The following is a 16,273-nucleotide window of genomic DNA, read 5'->3' on the forward strand; positions in this document are numbered from 1 at the left end:
ATTTAATGGGTATAGTATGCTCATTTTATTAAAGAAATATATATGTATAAATAGGTATAAATTTAGAGTTGTTTATCTTATTGTTTATATATATATATATATATATATATATATATATATATATATATATATATATATATATATATATATATATATATATATATATATATATATATATATATATATATATTATATATGTTATATTTATACATATAGGTATATATATAAATATATATATATAAGAGGTTAAGTTGAAAACCTATTTTATTTTATTTTATTAATAAATATTAATGAATGCTTAAGTAATAATTAGACCCCTTTCACTTTTGACTGAAATTGATTGGGGGGGATTAATTTTTATATAGTTCTAATACCGCAATTATTGACGTAATTTATCAAGGATTATTTATAAGGATATTTCTTAGATAATTTTTGTATTTAAATTAAATATGGACGTCAAGTTAAATTTAATTTGGGGGAAATTTGTAAATGAAAATTATTAATTATTTTATGTGAATATTTAACCTATGAGGCCAATTTTGGCTAGATTATTTAATAGTTGAAAATTGAAGGTTTAGGGGAAATTAAAATCGGCTATAGTATAAATTAGATTTATTTGGCAAATAACCTTATCAAATTTGAAACCTTATTGGTTATTTTAAGTAATGAATTTGCATGCGCCCAATTAATTAATTTTAAATTTAAGATAGCATTATCTTTATTTTGGCCTGGAATGTTTTAAATGCAATTGAGATATTTAATTATCACTCGACTTTAATTAGCGGCAATTTAATTAGGTTAATTATATTTACTAATTAAATTGCGATGATCCTCTTAGGAATTAAGTAGTCTTCATTAACTATTGTCGCCCTATTGATTGATTTAATTATTCCAATCCTAGTAAACAATATTATCTACATCTTAGTTAAGACAAAACGTGATTAACTTCGTTATAAATGTAGATTATTCTATGAGATTTGTTGTTCTAAAAAAAAAATTGTTGTTCCGTGTTTGCCCAAAAGTTTGGGCACGACAATGTCCATGAGGAGAAAACTGCACATCTTCTTTGGAATAAGTTGGGAGATATTTATCAAGGCAAATCCTTGGTGATTAAACTTTTCTTGAGGAAGAAGTTGTACTCTCTGAAGATGGATGCAAGAACAACATTGGTAGACCACTTGAATGTATTCAACATGGTTCTTGCATAGTTAACTTTTGTTGGTGTGACCATTCAGGAAGAAGAATGTTGCATGTTGTCGTTGTGTTCATTGTCTGACTCTTGGGATCACATAGTGATGGCTATCAGTAGTACTACAACCCAGTTCAAGATGGATATTGTGGTTAATACTCTTTTGTCAGAAGAAATGAGAAAGAAGTCTTTTGAGATGACAAAAGATGAACTCTTTGTTCGAGGGAGACCGAAGGACAAAGACAAGAAGAAAGGAAAGAAGTCCAAGTCCAAGTCTCAAGAGAGATCAAAATCTCCAGGCAAAAAGTCAAAGGTGAAGTGCTAGAACTGTGGGCAAAAAGGGCATATCCAAAAGGATTGCAAGGAGGAGAAGAAGAAGAAGAAGAAGTATTTTGACACTGAATCTTCTTAGAGTGATGTAGATGCATTTGTAGCAGCCATGCTAGTGCCTACCTCAAATGACACCTGGTTCATAGATTCTGGCACATTTTTTCACATGACCTCCCACAAGGAGTGGTTCTCGAAGAATGAACCATATGCTGGTGGAAAGGTATACTTGGCTAGTGATTCTATGTTGGAGATTATAGGGAGAGGCAAAACTAAAATTGAATTCCCAGATGGTAGAGTGAAGGGGATCAATGGAGTTCTTCATATACCAGGTTTGGCAAGAAACCTTCTCTCTGTAACTAAACTCAATGATGTTGGAGTACAAGTTACATTTGTTATTGGTGGTTACAAGATGACTAGGGGTTCCATTGTATTGGCAAAGGGTGATCGCATTGGTACACTATATAAGTTAAATGTTGAACCTATATGTTGTAATGTAACCTCTGAAAAGTCAGTTAAGACAACTGTAATGATGCATAATGCTAATTCATTGGAAGCTAAACTTCCTGCTAAGAAAACAATGCTCTGGCATAATAGGTTAGGCCACATAGGTGAAAAAGGTTTAAAATATTTCAAGAATAAGAATCTGGTTGAAGGTCTGGATGATTGTAGTTTTGAGTTCGATTTTTGCAAACATTGCATATACGGAAAACATAATTGTGTTCAGTTTTATTCCAATTCTCATAAATCTTCTTACATTCTGGATTATGTTCACTCTGATTTGTTTGGTCCAGTAGAGGTACCTTCTCTGTCTAAGTCTAAGTATTATGTATCTTTTGTAGATGATTATTCAAGAAGGGCATTTGTGTACTTTCTTAAAAGTAAATCACAAGTGTTCAGTCGGTTTAAGGAGTTTAAGAACCTTGTTGAAAATCAGACTGGAAGAAGGATTAAATGTTTAAGAACAAACAACAGTGGTGAATATTGTAGTGCGGATTTTGACAAGTACTATGTTGATCAGGGAATTAAGAGACATAAGACCGTACCTTACACTCCACACAACAAAATGGAGTTGTTGAAAGGTTGAATCAGTCTCTAATAGAGAAAGCAAGAAGCATGTTGAGCGGAGCTAGGCTGGAACGAAAATTATGGGTTGAAATAGTTACTATAGCATGTTACCTGTTGAATCACTCTCCTACGTCAACATTGGTTGACAAAACACCTATGGAAGCATGGTCTAGTAAAAAACCTTCTTTAAGGAACCTTCATGTTTTTGGTGCAAAGGAATATTCTCATGTGCCTGATATCAATAGATCTAAGTTGGATAACAAAGCTGTGAAATGTATCTTCATTAACTATGGAGTTGGTGTGAAAGGATACAGACTTTGGAATACAGTGACTGGTAAGGTTATGTACAGCAGAAGTGTGATTTTTTATGAGCTGAAACCTATATCACTAGATCACAACATAGGACAGCAAGAAGAACCTGAGGTTGAAATTCCTCCAGCTAAGGAAGAATCTCCAGAGATACCTAAAGATGAGGAGAGTTCAAGCAGTTCAAGTAGTTCTAAAGAAGAACATGATGATGAGCCTCCTGTTGAACCTCAAGAAGCCTCAACACCAGTGTTGAGAAGATCTACTCGAGAGAGGTGGCAACCTAATAGGTATACACCTAATAAGTACAGTCACTCTATGTTGAATGTTAATTATGCTTATGCTTTAGTTGCAGATAATGATGAGCCTAGGAATGTCAAAGAAGCTATTAAAATGCTTGATTCAAATTCCTGGTTGGAAGCCATGAATAATAAAATGTCATCATTGGATAAAAATAGAACTTGGTATTTGGTTTCATTGCCTAAAGGCAGAAAGATTGTAGGTTGTAAGTGGGTGTTCAAAAATAAGTATGGTCTAGATGGCAGCATTGACAAGTACAAAGCAAGATTGGTTGCAAATAGGTATTCTCAAAAGGAAGGTATTGACTATGGATAGATCTTTTCTCTTGTGGCTAAGTTGACATCTATTAGATTTCTCTTGTCACTTGTAGCAGCATATGATTGGGAGATTCAATAGATGGATGTGAAGATAGTGTTTCTTCATGGTGATCTTGAAGAAGAGATTTATATGTCTCGGCCTGAGCACTTTGTGGAAAAAGGTAAAGAACATTTGGTATGCAGACTCAAGAAGTCTCTATATGGTTTGAAATAGTCTCCCAGAATGTGGTATCAAAAGTATGATACATTTGTTTTGTCCTTGGGATTTGTGAGATTAAAAGATGATCATTATGTTTACTAAAAAACTGAAGGTGATAGGATTCTTATCATAGCTTTGTATGTAGATGACAAGTTGTTCATAGGAAATACAAAAGGTATGATCTTAGATTTAAAATCTCAATTATCTATGAAATTTGAAATGAAGAACTTAGGAGCAACAAATTACATTCTGGGAATGGAGATCAAAAGGAATAGATCTAAGAGGAAACTTTGGCTCAGCCAGAGAAAGTATATAACTAGTGTTCTTGACAGGTTTCATATGTCTAACTGTAAATCACAGGTTGTTCCCACCTTGCAGGGAAATAAGTTGTATGTGCTTGACAGTCTGAAATCTCCAAAGGAGATAGAAGACATGAAAAGTGTACCTTATGCAAGTGTTATTGGCAGCTTGATGTATGATATGGTTTGTACAAGACCAGACATTGCCCAACCAATGGGAGCACTTAGCAGGTTTATGTCGAATCCAGGAAGGCCACATTGGGATGTTGTAAAGAGGGTGTTTAGATATCTGAAGGGAACTTCAGATTTTGCTATGTGTTATCATGGTCATTCTGATGATTCAAATAAAACTCTCAATGTATGTGGTTTTGTGGATTCTGATAGGGTAGGAGACATAGATAGAAAAAGATCCACCAGTGGATATGTTTTTGTCATGAATGGTGGAGAAATTAGTTGGATGAGCAAGCGGCAATCTGTAGTCGCTTTGTCCACTACATAGGCAGAATACATGGCAACCACACATGCTTGTAAAGAAGTTGTTTGGCTTAGGTGTTTGAGTTCAGATATTGGTTTTGATGCAGGGCAGGTTAAAATTTGGAGTGATAGTCATAGTGCCATATGTTTGGCAAAGAATCCTACTTTCCATGCCAGATCGAAGCATATTGATGTTCAATATCACTTTGTTCGTGACATGTTGGAAGATGGAAAAGTTTATCTTAAGAAGGTAGACACTCTAGAAAATGTTGTAGATGCCTTGATGAAACCTATGAGCACTCACAAGTTCAAGTGGTGTTCTAATTCTATGGGTCCTCATACCCATGTTTCTCAGGAATGTCTAGAATGGTAATCAGTCCAGTGAATTCCTCGTCAAGTGGGAGTTTGTTGGAAATGTGCCTCGAATTAACTTGACTTGTGTTCAAACTAATCGGAGTAACCTATCCCGATGGAATAGCTGTTGGTGTGACTCTTGTTGATGGGCCGATGGAACCCTCTTCTTGTGATCGGCTATCAGGTGAGAAAGTCCGAGATGATCCAATGGTTGTCGCTATACTACAATGGGAAGATGATCGAAAGTTGTTCCCCGTGGCTTGGTGACAAAGCACGTGCAAAAAGAAGTGAGTTAAAGACCATGCAGGTTGAAGGTGGATCAATGACTATTGCTATATTGCTATGGCGAGATGCATGAACATTATCCATCATGGCTTGGTGACCAAGTGGTGGGGCCTAGCAAGAGAGCAGCTCAGGTGAGATAACGGTTGAGCAGATCAAGGTTGATCCAATGGTGGTCACTAGGTCATGATAGGAAACTACTCGATAGAATATCCATCGCGACCCAGCTAAAAAGAAGAGCTTCATTCTGGTGGATAGTGAGGCTATGCTAAGGTGGCAGGACAGGGACTCTGGAGCCAATCAGGAAGTGACACATGTCATAAATAAGTGTCCCAAGTGAGATAAGAGTTGTGCAAATAGAGAAGATCCAACGACAGATCCGAGCAAGATCACTGGTGAAGTAAAATTCTGGGACGATCAGTGGCTGTCATTGTACCGAGGTTGTGAGGTGCCTGAAATGTTATCCCTCACGACATGGCGACCCAGTGGTGGGACCTGAAAGGAGAGCAGCTAAGGTGAGTTAAAGGCCGAGCAGATTGTAGATGATCAGGCGGTGATCATAGAAGATTAGATGGTGGTCGCTAGTTCGTTATGGGAAATTGCTTGTTAGACTTTCCATCATGACCCAGCGACAAAGAATAGCTTCATTTCAGTGGTGAGTCCGTAACGGACTAGCAAAGATGCGAGCTAGAGGTTGAGCAAGTGGAGTAGAGATTGACTACGGGTTTGCGCTCAAACCAGAGTCCAAAAGATAAACATTTGGACATTGAAGATGGTCTTGTCGTTGTATATGAATACGAACCGAACTGACTTCCTAGTGCATGTGGGATATTGTGTTTCTCATGAATGCAGACTGATGCAGATGGTTAGACTTCAAACCTTTGGTGCAGTTGCTCAGATGAACCGTCAACAATCTGATATATGTAGCCATTGGATAACTATGGTGTCAAACTAATTATCGTATCTGATTGTAGTGTCCAATTCATGAGAATCTGAGAATGAAAACCTATAGTTGCAGACTGGAACTTTATTGTAAAATAATTTACTGGAAATAAAGTGTTTCAACTATTGGTGGTGGGTTTTTTCCCGAAAGGGTTTTCCCACGTAATTCTTGGTGTTTTGTCTCTGTGTTGATTCTATGTGTTTTGTCTATGTTATTCTTAATGTTCTATAAAAGTTTTAAATTGCATTCTTGCATGATCTTCCCTGTTAATTGACATTAGGAAGGTGTTTCCGTACTGTGCTTTCCTTACAGATACCATTGCTTCCTTGATTGAAATTTTGCACAATACAACCCACTTGGAGTTCTTGGTGGATAATTTCTTGGTTGCCACATATGATATCCCTTCATTCAATCTTATATGTTTTATTGGTCTCAATTTTCCTTGGTATGATGGCATCTTCACTTACCTTCACAACAACACCCTTTTGCCTAACCTTTCCAACAATCAATGTCACACCTTCATCTACCAAACTTTCCATTACTTTATCATTGCCAACACCCTTTACCATAGAGGTCTTGATGGTACTCTCATTAGATGTCTAGAGTGTGAGGAAGTCCAAATTGTGTTACATGAAGTACACAAAGGTACATGTGGAACTCACTTTAGTGGTCCATTCCTACCTAAGAAACTAACGAGGATTAGTTACTACTAGCCTATTATGGAGAAATATGCCTATATATTTCTCAAGAAATACAAACATTGCTAGATTCACGAAGACTTGATACATGCACCAACATAAGAACTACAACTGATTGCAACACCTTGGCCCTTTTGTCAATAGGGACTCAATCTTGTGGGTAAAATTTACCCTCCATCTTAAAATGACCATAAATTCATTATCATCACCACTAAGTATTTCACAAAATAGATTGAAGTCATTCCTCTCACACTAGTCATGAAAAAAAAATCACCACATTTATCCTCAATTACATTCTATGTTAGTACGATGTCCTTATCTCCATCATCATGGATAACAGGCATCCCTTAAAAATTTAGGATGTTCATGAAATTTGTGAGAAGTTCCATATTCAGTATCGCTTTTCCAACCCATACTATCCCCAAGGCAACGATCAAGTCGAGGCATCTAATAAAACTTTCTTTAAAATTGTCAAAAATATTGTCAATGATGTTGGCCTTTATTAGAACATACAACATAATCTTGCCTTATGGGCCTACCATACAAGTGTTCAAACCTCGCTAGCACCACACCATATTAACCTGTTTACAACCCTAAAGCTATCTTACCCATCAAGGTTTAGTTACCATCTTTGTAGGTCTCCTTGTATGATCTTATCAATGATGAGGATTACCAAGTCTCCTAGCTTCAAGATCTTGAATTATTGGATCAACATATACACAATGCTTTCAATAATCTCAAAGCATACCAACAATGCATGTGTCATATTTATAACCATAAGGTTTAACCTCACACATATAAGTTAGGTGATGTAGGAGCCTGCAAAATAAAATATCCAAGTTATTTTCTTACTATTGTCCTAAGAAAAACACAGTTATACCCATGCGTAAACTTAGTCACATAAGTATAAGTAATTCAATGTGTTTTCTAGCCTAAAGTCCTAAACAAATCAATTAAACAACAAATTGTGAGAATACCTTATACAAAAAATCATAAAACCTTATTTGTTAAGTTCAATTATCCACATCCTACCTCATTTATCCTAAAATGCTTGCTTACCATTGTATGGGGACATCATGAATAAAAATCCTCATGTTTCATCATTTCGCGGGGGAAATTCTATATTATACTTGACATACCAGGAAATAGTGACCAAGAAATTAAAAATACATTATTATCGCTATTTCACAAGGACAAAAGTATGTTACCCAAAACACTCGGTGAAATAGTGAAAAGGGAAGTGTAGCATGTTTGAGTATTGCCATTTCACAAAGCCCAAGCCTTACTAAATTGGGAATCTTGCGAAACAGTGAAAAGGAAATAAAGCTTATACAAGTTTCGCCATTTCAAGGGGCCCGTGCTCCATCATATTGAGTACCCAGCGAAATAGTGACAAGAGAAAATAGAGCTTATGAATCACTATCACCATTTCGCAAGGTTCATAGTCTATTGAATTAAAATATCAGTGAAATAGCGATAAGAAGAATTTATAATCACATGACATTGCTACATCGCAAAGGATGATTTAAATTAAAAAGGGATACAATGATATAATGATTGTTGAAGAAAATATAATATTATCTCCATTTCACTAAACAAAGATACCAAGTAATTGAAGAGGATGCAATTTAGTGATGACTTAATAAATTATCGCCATGTCACAAGAAAGATGTAAGCAATAGAAACTTGTATTATGATATAGCGATAAATGATATCGCTATTTCATAACAATGAAATAAAAATAAAACAAGGGTGTGATGTGATGAAAATGATTAGCTGAGGCAAATTGAGTATGATGTCAGCAATTTTTGAAAAGGGTGATGGATCTATTAATGAAATACACAAATTTAATATTGAACAGACTTCAAGTGTCATCATAAATGACTGATTTTTTAGCTCAAAATTTTCATTCTAAGATGAAGAACCATGTAAAAGGGCTTAGTGATGAAAGGAGATAAATTAGAATCCTCTGAAATAGCTACAAGTAAGTACTCAATTGCCCCCTCAGCTACCACATTTGCAAAAATATTTAAATTTTCAGTGTAAAAAACTAGTTAAAATGCCTAAAATAAAGGAAGAACCTGGGGAAGGGGAAAACTCCAGAAAGGAAGACAATTCAAAAAAGAAACCTAGAGTGGTAAACCAAGCTAAGAGACCTCGGCAGACATGGGTGCTAAGAATGTTTTTAAAGATAAAATGGAGGGTTGAAGAGATGCTATAATTCTCATTTCAGGAAGGGATTTATTTTGGTATTTTTACAAGAAAAAAGATGAGAAGATCCCTGTGTCAAATCCCTAGACCTATGATATTGCAAAAGTAGTTGTGTCTATTATTTTTGTAGATATTAAACTAATTCAGTTGTTGGAATAACATTACCACCCCATTACCAAAACAGTTAGAATGCCAAGTGGGAACCCTCTGCTGGTAATCACAAAATCAGCCATTGTTGATTATTTTATGTTGAACAAGCAAGCTCTTATCAAGGTTGACCTTGAACAATTCACAATGGATTATAATAGGTTACATAAGACACTCGGGAAGGATGAATTACCAAATTTTAGGAGGAGGGGTATGAACAACAAGCCTCTAATAATTACCACTAGCAAGCCTTTCCATGTGAATGATTTCCTCATTTTCTTTCAGAGAACATATTTCGCCCTATGTCAGATATTAGGGATAGATGCCAAAGTAAATGTGCCTGTATCTCTTATGTACATGGCCATGAGGGTTCAAAAACCAGATTTGAACCTTGAATTTGATTTTGCCTCAGAGATTGAGAAGGAAATACATGAGCAGCTGGTGGCTTGGAAGGAGAAGAGAAGTAATGACTTCCGTCATTACTCTTTGTTGTGCTACTTGATCCTGATCCAAAATAGGAAAGCTTTTACTCAAAGAATGGAATTAGGATTGGTAGATGATAAGGGGAATAGGTTACCCGTACAATTCTAGTGTTACTTATGGGATAAAAGGTGCAGAGATGTAGACTACAAGGTATTCCAAGACTCTTTTGTTATTACTATAGTTGGTGTGTTCGACCACTTGGTTGAGAGATTGTCACCTGACATGAGAAGGGTATTAAGGCCATTGGTCTATGATCTTGAAAAGGGTCATACTCATAATTTTGTAGATTAGTTTTCTATGGGTAAAAATACCATCATTTCAGTGTATGGATGCCCTGAAACACCTCATCTATTGCCCATGTTTGTATCAGATAGACTTGCCTTCTTGGAATTTATGTGGCAAATGCTCTAGTTAGAAAAGGAGCTAATTGTACCAAGGAGGAAGGGGATATTTTTTCCTCATCATGTCACATTTGTAGATTTTTCCATTAGGCCCAACATGTTAGAAAAATTGCAAAATTATATAAAATGAATTACTTATTAAAATCAGGCAAAGAGAGAATGTGTAATCCTGAGAATCACATTGGTTATATTGTTGAATCAGTTTCACATGAAGTATTGATAGAAGAAATTTAATTAGAAATCAAACATCATATGGAGAGATTCTGCAAAGAAGAAAAAATTGGAATATTATAATGAAGATAGAAGAAGAAAAGAAGGAAAAAAACCATTCCTTTCCCGGATTCTATAATGAAGAGGTTGATGAATCAAAGAGAATTGAGCTAGGTTTAAATAACTTTGAGAAAATATATGGTAAATCAATAGGTGGTGGATCTCCACCAAAATAGACCACTATTCCACCAAAGAAACCTCAAGGGGTTGTCATACATGATGTGTTAGATGATGAGTCTACAAAGGAGGTTTCTCCTATTTCTCTTTCTACTGAGAAACCAGGGATAAATGATCTGGACCCCCTTGTACCTTATGATGAATCAGAAGAGGAGGGTGATATTGATGAAGTTGCTAGTGCATTAAGAGCCCTAAGAGGAGAAGAAGTAGCAAAGCAATCAAAGGTTATCCCACAAAAATATAAAGAAGAGATAAATGGCTATGAAGCCCAAATGACAGATGGAACTAAGCTTGTAGACACTATTGATGAGAGGGTGGCCATGTCTATGAGATTCATAGATGATGATGAATTCATACTTGCCCTAGAGTTTAAATATTTATTCTTAAAAACAAAAATGAAGAAATTTGAAGAGTGGAAGCAAATGAACCTCATGGGTGTAGATGAATCCAAGCATCAGGAAATTATTGCCAAAACCTTTAAAGAAACAAAACTTTATTATGTTCAAATGACTCCTGAGGAGGCCAAAGAAATGGTTTTTAAAAGTAAAATGTTGATTGTGTCAAAGATGACATTAAAATAAATGTTCCTACTAGACCAGGTGAGATAGCATGAAGACCCTATGCTAGTTGTTGAATTTGACTATGATGAAGGAGTAAGTGGTATAAGCTATAACCCTAAGACTGAAATGTTAGCCGCATGGGTGAGTTCCAAGACATTAATAAGTTGAAACTTGTATATTTGGTGAAGGAAGCAAAAGAAACAAAAAATCTTAAAACCATAAAAGATACCTCTCCATTAGAGGCGGCCATCTTAACTATGCATTCTACCATATTTACTAGATATTATGTGAAGCATATGCAAAAAAGATTGGTTGAGCTTGAACAAGGTCAGAAATAAATGAATGATGAAATCAACAAATTATATGTTGAATAGGCTATGTGGAAAAAGAGGGCTGAGGAATAGAGTGATAAAAAAAGTAAGGCTATCATATTACAAAATCATGCTCATCCCAAGCCAATTGATAGCATTGAAGATAGTAAGAAATAGGGAGAAGAAAAGAATAAATATGAAAAAGACACTCAGAACCTAAGAGCAATCAATGAAGAACTTTTGCAGAAAATGCCCCAGCAAACCCTGATCACCTTTGAGCAAATTTTGACACATAGGGTTAGGCTTGTAATTGAAAAACTAGAAGATGTATATTAAAGTTATGGAATACTTTTATGATAGAGGTATTTAATAAAAATAAACCCAAATTGGAGAGTTTGTCAAAAATATGGCAACTGACATATATCACTTTGGTTACATTATGCAAAGTTACTCAAAGAAATCTTGATGTTTCTCCTAAGATGAAAGAAACTAAAAGAATTGTGCGCATAATTATTGAGGAACTCAAGAATGTTACAAGTGACGAGCACAAGGTAAAGGCTAAAATCGACTCCTTCCATTTCTTCCAACACTAGACCATCCCTTGTATCGTTGATAAGGATGGACACATGAGAGATTACAATAATTGGAAGAGTGATTATGGCCAAATGGTGCAGAAAATCATTGCACACCTGAAGGAGGAGAAAGATATTAGTGTTCAATGTTTTATCTTGTTTTAGGACAAGATCATTACTTTAGATATTGGTTATGTCAAGTGTAATGGTGGAAAAATGGTGAATGATAGATCAAGAAGGAAACTACCCTTTCCCTCAGAGAGATATGAGGGTTTCGCTATTGATTACCCTTCAAACACTTTTCACCATGTTACATTAGGAAGAGGAGAGGATAATTCACTAGATTCAATCTCTCCACACGAAGATGGTAGATTGAATTCTGAATGAAATAGGAATGATGAGTTGATCCCCTCTTCCTTGTTTCAAATGGAAAGGAATTGATTGAATTATGTAGTGCAAAAGTGACAAAGAACTAATTATAACTTGAGATTGGAATATGGGATGAAGCTATGCACCTGGCTATGGCAGTAATATGTCGAGACAAAGTCACCCTGCGAATTTCACAAAAATTTGCTCGAACCAAGGCAGGAATGTACACGGTCCTCTGAAAAATCCGCAAAACAAAAAGGGTTTTTCTGCCTCTGCAAATGAAGCCCAAATCTAAAAGTACAATTGCGCACCTGCAACCTACACATAAAAAAAGAGGAAAATGGGTTGGGATTGGGGGGTTTGCCTTTAGGTCAAACCCCAGTTTTGGAATTAACCAATTAATGAAAGAAAGTACTTGCAAGTAGTTGTAAATGAAAGATTGAATTATAAATCACCTCAAGGGAGGTTGTAGTAGAAATGTTGATAGAAATGCTTGTGTGGAAATAGTAGGGGGCTAGAATAAGGGTATAGTGATGAATGACTCACCAACTATAATGGGGGGGGTGGGGGAGAAAAGATTAATGAACTAATTAATTAACTGATTAATTATTCGCTTACTCTATCAGGTTAATTAATGAAGAGTGGGAAGAATGTTGAAATCAATCTCCTCTTCAATGGTTGTATCCTTAACTTGAATGCAACACCTAGCCTTGAAGGGAGACTTGAGAATGCTCAGTGTTGGAAAAGAATGCTTGAATGCTTGATCACTTGTAAATTTCCCACTCATCCAACTTCAACTTTTTGAACTTCTGCAAATGAGAGGATGAATGCCCCTTAAATACATGTTAGTGGATTTGATTTTCGTCATGGGCCGACATCAAGGGAGTTTCCCACCCAATGCACAATGAACAATGCAACCTTAGGAAGGGTCCTTCCCCAAAATAGGGTAGGGACAGGGGTACCATGCCACTATCCAAGGGGGGAGAGTGGCGCCATGCCCCTGTCCTACCCCTTTCTCAAGGACAGAGTGAAAATGGGGTGATGCAGAGGCCAAGGAAGAAGTTGTTTCTAAAGGTTGAGCAATCTCTAATCTCCAATCGGGCTAGAGTATTCGATCTCATGTGCGTGAGGACCCTAATGCAGTCAAAATTTCTAGGGTCACAATTTTATGACACTACATTTATCCCCCACTTTAGCAAGAGTATAAGCATACGCCAATACTGTCAATAAAGTACAAGGAAACAAGATTGAAAGACTTTTACCACATCAAGGAGGCAAGATGCGCGAAGCCCCCAGTGGACTTAAGATCTTACGACATCTATTGACAAAGTAAAAGGGTCGATCAAGAAGGGGAGAACCATGACTACAAGTAGCAAAGTTACCTTCACTATGAGTCATGAAAGAAAGGATACTAAAGATTACAAAGCAAAATAAAGTTCACTAATTAATTCTAAGTATCACACGAAGGAAAATATGAGTGGAGTATATGCCCCCACATTAAACTGATCGCGCACACCTTATCGGGAGCAATTTCTTTAAGGTAGGATATGCCCAAGAGAGAGAGAAGAAAGGGAGCACGTTATCGAAAGGATTTAGCCCCCAATCGAGGAATAAATCCAAGGATAATGAACACAAAACATGAGGTAGTGTCACTTTCATCGGGGTCAGTATGTTGTATGATAACTTATGTATATCATGTATGTATATGCATCTAATAATCTTCATTCCCCAAAGAAGGACACTACATAAGAATAAAAGGGAAGAGAGGATGTCATTTGAGTCAACATGAAAGAGACCAAGAAAAGATCTCAATGTTTTGCATCATCCCCAAGTAGATATTAAGGGAACAATAGAAGAACAAGGATACACATGGAAGAATGGTCACAAAAGAGCAAGAAAGGAGAGAGAGAGAAGATCTACAGTGCTAATATCACTAATCTAGCACGACATCTGCCTCCTGATATTGTTGATCACTATTTTGGGAAGGCGAGCAACATGCCAGAGGAGCGACATTGAGCACAGCAGATGGAGAAATCACAAGATCCAAACAAGGACTATGCTCATGTTGTAAGTCACTTTGTTCGATTATAGGAGCTAGGATTAAGGTTTGTGAAAACTCATCCAATAAATGATTGTCCACATCAACATACTCATACTCACTATGAGAAGCATTAGGAGTTGTATTGCCATTATGAATAACATTTTCACCCATTTCTTCATCAAAGTTTAGAGAAAGAGGAGCAAGAACACAAATAGGAGTAAAACCATCACATGTTTTATGCAACTTATGATTTGGAGATGTAGGTTGAACATCTTTCTTAGGAGAAAATGGAATCATGTCAACTGTCGGAGTCTGAGGAGATTGAATATTTTGAGGGATAACTTCACGATCTCAAACACTGTGTCTTTGTCGGCGTTCTCTCACACAATGATTTCATCGAGTCTTAGTAGAAGGCAGAGAAGAAGGAGGAACACTTGAAAAAGTAGGAACATTTCTCTCCTTGATAGTGGAAGGTTTAGGTTGAGGTCTTTTTGGTTGAACAACAGGAGAAGCAGGCCTCTTCTCTTGATAAGAGGAGCGAGGTGGAACTGTGCCATAGAAAGGAGGAAGATTAGGTGTAGGAAGGAGACCAGGTCCATCATGAGGAGGAGGTATAGGTATAACCTTAGGAAGAATATTGGTGTTCTCCTTAAGAGAAGGTAAAGTTACATCCATAGGGGTAAGTGGATGATCCTCCTTAGGAGGGAGATTAGTTCTATCTGTGAGGGGAGGAATATCATATTGAAGAATAATAGGGATGTCAAGTGTTGGGGATCTAGGTTGACCTAAGGATAATATCATATCATTCTTCCATTTCTTATACGATTGAAAAAGAGCATCTCTCCTTGATGGAAGAGATTAAAATTGTTTAGCCCAAAAGAGATCAACAGGAACACCGGGCTTCTTTCGGATGGACGAAATAAGCTATGGTTCATGGTTATGATTTCTCTATTATGAGGAAATTTGAGACACTTGTGTATTGTATAAGCAATATCCTTCATGGAAGATAGACAAGGATAGCCCAACTTCACATGGAATTGCTTAGAAGAAGGTATGAAAACAAAGCCAGCATCCATGAATTTAGCATGAACTTCAACAGGAAGGGTGATAGAGCCAATGGTAGGACAAGAGAAGCCATAAAATAACTTCACGACCATATTAGAAGCCTCATATATTGGTTTATGCAATCATAAAGTGAAAAGATACTCTTCAGTTCTGATATTAACCATGCAAGAGGGATCAATAAGGGCACCACGGCAAGGAATATCCTTAACCTTCGCAACTATGTATAAAGGATCATCGAGTTCTCTAATGGTCCCGCTAGGGTCAAATATAATTCAAGGATCCTTAGGAAAATCATGTGTTTCTACCATATTAACCAAGTTTGGAGCCATAGAGGTGAATTCTTTAGAAGATAGAGAATTAGGCACAATCTCAATAACGTTAGAGGTATGAGAAGGCAAGGAATTAGTGAAAATCTTAAGATTTTGATTAGGAGGAGCTACTGATTTATTCCCTTTATCATTCAGACCTTCCATAGATATAGTATTATTATCAATCAAGTCTTTAATATTATTCTTCAATGCAAAACATTTCTCAGTATCATGACCAGGTTGACGATGAAATTGACAAAAAGATTTTTTATCAAAATAGGGGGATGTGAGTTTGGAAGGATCAATTTGTTTTATAGAAGGAAGTTTGATAACATTTATGTGCAACAACTGAGACATAATACTATGTAAATATTCATTCAAAGGAGTAAACTGTCTTTCTCTTTGGAAAAATTTAGAAATAGAAGCCACACCTATTGTAGCATTCACATGGTTGTTGTTGATTGGATCATTGAACTTGATGAAGCTTTTTCTTGGTTTGAACTTCACAAATGGTTGTTGAACATACTCCCCCTTATCACTTGGAGCCATAGGAGTGGATAATTGTGTAGTGTTGCGCACAACTGCGGAAAGGAAGTAAACTC

Source organism: Cryptomeria japonica, chromosome 6 (genome assembly GCF_030272615.1).
Source record: "Cryptomeria japonica chromosome 6, Sugi_1.0, whole genome shotgun sequence".
NCBI classification, from domain to species: domain Eukaryota; kingdom Viridiplantae; phylum Streptophyta; class Pinopsida; order Cupressales; family Cupressaceae; genus Cryptomeria; species Cryptomeria japonica.